Raw genomic sequence first — 5,000 nt, 5'->3', positions numbered from 1 at the left:
TTGGGCGAAAACAACTAAAATTGTAGTACTTTTTGACCAAAAAAATACATCCTATCTGTGGAAAACGGCAGTGCAGGGATAGGGAAGAAAACTATAGGCATCCAAAGGAGCCCGGATAGCTCAGTCGGTAGAGCATGAGACTCTTAATCTCAGGGTCGTGGGTGCGAGCCCCATGTTGGGCGAAAACAACTAAAATTTTAATGCTTTTTGACCAAAAAAATAGAAATTGAAAGTCTCTTTACAATATTTGCAATATTTTGATTGTTAACATGCAATATATGAATGCATGTCTGGATGATGTGTAATGGGGCAATACCACACCTTAATGTATTCACTGTAAAAGAAAACGTATGTATCATCTTACTATAAAATAAAGTGGAGAAAACACAAATAAGACTTTTTTCCACACAGGTTTAATCGGCTATTTCCTGATATTCTTCAATGCGTTCTGATATTGACTGGTAATTGTGTTTGATACTTTCTTAGACTATTTCTGCCTCTGGCTGATGTGTATTTTCTTTCCAAACTCCACCAGAGCCTATGATTACACAGCATCCTATCTGTGGAAAACGGCAGTGCAGGAATAGGGAAGAAAACTATAGGCATCCAAAGGAGCCCGGCTAGCTCAGTCGGTAGAGCATGAGACTCTTAATCTCAGAGTCGTGGGTTCGAGCCCCACGTTGGGCGAAAACAACTAAAATTGTAGTACTTTTTGACCAAAAAAATACATCCTATCTGTGGAAAACGGCAGTGCAGGGATAGGGAAGAAAACTATAGGCATCCAAAGGAGCCCGGATAGCTCAGTCGGTAGAGCATGAGACTCTTAATCTCAGGGTCGTGGGTGCGAGCCCCATGTTTGGCAAAAACAACTAAAATTTTAATGCTTTTTGACCAAAAAAATAGAAATTGAAAGTCTCTTTACAATATTTGCAATATTTTGATTGTTAACATGCAATATATGAATGCATGTCTGGATGATGTGTAATGGGGCAATACCACACCTTAATGTATTCACTGTAAAAGAAAAAGTATGTATCATCTTACTATAAAATAAAGTGGAGAAAACACAAATAAGACTTTTTTCCACACAGGTTTAATCGGCTATTTCCTGATATTCTTCAATGCGTTCTGATATTGACTGGTAATTGTGTTTGATACTTTCTTAGACTATTTCTGCCTCTGGCTGATGTGTATTTTCTTTCCAAACTCCACCAGAGCCTATGATTACACAGCATCCTATCTGTGGAAAACGGCAGTGCAGGGATAGGGAAGAAAACTATAGGCATCCAAAGGAGCCCGGCTAGCTCAGTCGGTAGAGCATGAGACTCTTAGTCTCAGGGTCGTGGGTTCGAGCCCCACGTTGGGCGAAAACAACTAAAATGTTAGTGCTTTTTGACCAAAAAAATAGAAATTGAAAGTCTCTTTACAATATTTGCAATATTTTGATTGTTAACATGCAATATATGAATGCATGTCTGGATGATGTGTAATGGGGCAATACCACACCTTAATGTATTCACTGTAAAAGAAAAAGTATGTATCATCTTACTATAAAATAAAGTGGAGAAAACACAAATAAGACTTTTTTCCACACAGGTTTAATCGGCTATTTCCTGATATTCTTCAATGCGTTCTGATATTGACTGGTAATTGTGTTTGATACTTTCTTAGACTATTTCTGCCTCTGGCTGATGTGTATTTTCTTTCCAAACTCCACCAGAGCCTATGATTACACAGCATCCTATCTGTGGAAAGCGGCAGTGCAGGGATAGGGAAGAAAACTATAGGCATCCAAAGGAGCCCGGCTAGCTCAGTCGGTAGAGCATGAGACTCTTAATCTCAGGGTCGTGGGTTCGAGCCCCACGTTGGGCGGAAACAACTAAAATTGTAGTGCTTTTTGACCAAAAAAATAGAAATTGAAAGTCTCTTTACAATATTTGCAATATTTTCATTGTTAACATGCAATATATGAATGCATGTCTGGATGATGTGTAATGGGGCAATACCACACCTTAATGTATTCACTGTAAAAGAAAAAGTATGTATCATCTTACTGTAAAATAAAGTGGAGAAACACAAATAAGACTTTTTTCCACACAGGTTTAATCGGCTATTTCCTGATATTCTTCAATGCGTTCTGATATAGACTGGTAATTGTGTTTGATACTTTCTTAGACTATTTCTGCCTCTGGCTGATGTGTATTTTCTTTCCAAACTCCACCAGAGCCTATGATTACACAGCATCCTATCTGTGGAAAACGGCAGTGCAGGAATAGGGAAGAAAACTATAGGCATCCAAAGGAGCCCGGCTAGCTCAGTCGGTAGAGCATGAGACTCTTAATCTCAGAGTCGTGGGTTCGAGCCCCACGTTGGGCGAAAACAACTAAAATTGTAGTACTTTTTGACCAAAAAAATACATCCTATCTGTGGAAAACGGCAGTGCAGGGATAGGGAAGAAAACTATAGGCATCCAAAGGAGCCCGGATAGCTCAGTCGGTAGAGCATGAGACTCTTAATCTCAGGGTCGTGGGTGCGAGCCCCATGTTGGGCGAAAACAACTAAAATTTTAATGCTTTTTGACCAAAAAAATAGAAATTGAAAGTCTCTTTACAATATTTGCAATATTTTGATTGTTAACATGCAATATATGAATGCATGTCTGGATGATGTGTAATGGGGCAATACCACACCTTAATGTATTCACTGTAAAAGAAAAAGTATGTATCATCTTACTATAAAATAAAGTGGAGAAAACACAAATAAGACTTTTTTCCACACATGTTTAATCGGCTATTTCCTGATATTCTTCAATGCGTTCTGATATTGACTGGTAATTGTGTTTGATACTTTCTTAGACTATTTCTGCCTCTGGCTGATGTGTATTTTCTTTCCAAACTCCACCAGAGCCTATGATTACACAGCATCCTATCTGTGGAAAACGGCAGTGCAGGGATAGGGAAGAAAACTATAGACATCTAAAGGAGCCCGGCTAGCTCAGTCGGTAGAGCATGAGACTCTTAATCTCAGGGTCGTGGGTTCGAGCCCCACGTTGGGCGAAAACAACTAAAATTGTAGTGCTTTTTGACCAAAAAAATAGAAATTGAAAGTCTCTTTACAATATTTGCAATATTTTCATTGTTAACATGCAATATATGAATGCATGTCTGGATGATGTGTAATGGGGCAATACCACACCTTAATGTATTCACTGTAAAAGAAAAAGTATGTATCATCTTACTGTAAAATAAAGTGGAGAAACACAAATAAGACTTTTTTCCACACAGGTTTAATCGGCTATTTCCTGATATTCTTCAATGCGTTCTGATATAGACTGGTAATTGTGTTTGATACTTTCTTAGACTATTTCTGCCTCTGGCTGATGTGTATTTTCTTTCCAAACTCCACCAGAGCCTATGATTACACAGCATCCTATCTGTGGAAAACGGCAGTGCAGGAATAGGGAAGAAAACTATAGGCATCCAAAGGAGCCCGGCTAGCTCAGTCGGTAGAGCATGAGACTCTTAATCTCAGAGTCGTGGGTTCGAGCCCCACGTTGGGCGAAAACAACTAAAATTGTAGTACTTTTTGACCAAAAAAATACATCCTATCTGTGGAAAACGGCAGTGCAGGGATAGGGAAGAAAACTATAGGCATCCAAAGGAGCCCGGATAGCTCAGTCGGTAGAGCATGAGACTCTTAATCTCAGGGTCGTGGGTACGAGCCCCATGTTGGGCGAAAACAACTAAAATTTTAATGCTTTTTGACCAAAAAAATAGAAATTGAAAGTCTCTTTACAATATTTGCAATATTTTGATTGTTAACATGCAATATATGAATGCATGTCTGGATGATGTGTAATGGGGCAATACCACACCTTAATGTATTCACTGTAAAAGAAAAAGTATGTATCATCTTACTATAAAATAAAGTGGAGAAAACACAAATAAGACTTTTTTCCACACAGGTTTAATCGGCTATTTCCTGATATTCTTCAATGCGTTCTGATATTGACTGGTAATTGTGTTTGATACTTTCTTAGACTATTTCTGCCTCTGGCTGATGTGTATTTTCTTTCCAAACTCCACCAGAGCCTATGATTACACAGCATCCTATCTGTGGAAAACGGCAGTGCAGGGATAGGGAAGAAAACTATAGGCATCTAAAGGAGCCCGGCTAGCTCAGTCGGTAGAGCATGAGACTCTTAATCTCAGGGTCGTGGGTGCGAGCCCCACGTTGGGCGAAAACAACTAAAATTTTAATGCTTTTTGACCAAAAAAATAGAAATTGAAAGTCTCTTTACAATATTTGCAATATGTTGATTATTAACATGCAATATATGAATGCATGTCTGGATGATGTGTAATGGGGCAATACCACACCTTAATGTATTCACTGTAAAAGAAAAAGTATGTATCATCTTACTATAAAATAAAGTGGAGAAAACACAAATAAGACTTTTTTCCACACAGGTTTAATCGGCTATTTCCTGATATTCTTCAATGCGTTCTGATATTGACTGGTAATTGTGTTTGATACTTTCTTAGACTATTTCTGCCTCTGGCTGATGTGTATTTTCTTTCCAAACTCCACCAGAGCCTATGATTACACAGCATCCTATCTGTGGAAAACGGCAGTGCAGGGATAGGGAAGAAAACTATAGGTATCCAAAGGAGCCCGGCTAGCTCAGTCGGTAGAGCATGAGACTCTTAATCTCAGGGTCGTGGGTTCGAGCCTCACGTTGGGCGAACACAACTAAAATTTTAGTGCTTTTTGACCAAAAAAATAGAAATTGAAAGTCTCTTTACAATATTTGCAATATTTTGATTGTTAACATGCAATATATGAATGCATGTCTGGATGATGTGTAATGGGGCAATACCACACCTTAATGTATTCACTGTAAAAGAAAAAGTATGTATCATCTTACTATAAAATAAAGTGGAGAAAACACAAATAAGACTTTTTTCCACACAGGTTTAATCGGCTATTTCCTGATATTC

Source organism: Ambystoma mexicanum, chromosome 4q, assembly GCF_040938575.1.
Source record: "Ambystoma mexicanum isolate Mex_15411 chromosome 4q, UKY_AmexF1_1, whole genome shotgun sequence".
Classification (NCBI taxonomy): domain Eukaryota; kingdom Metazoa; phylum Chordata; class Amphibia; order Caudata; family Ambystomatidae; genus Ambystoma; species Ambystoma mexicanum.
The sequence above is the reverse complement of the archived record's forward strand: the minus strand, read 5'-3'. Positions refer to the sequence as shown.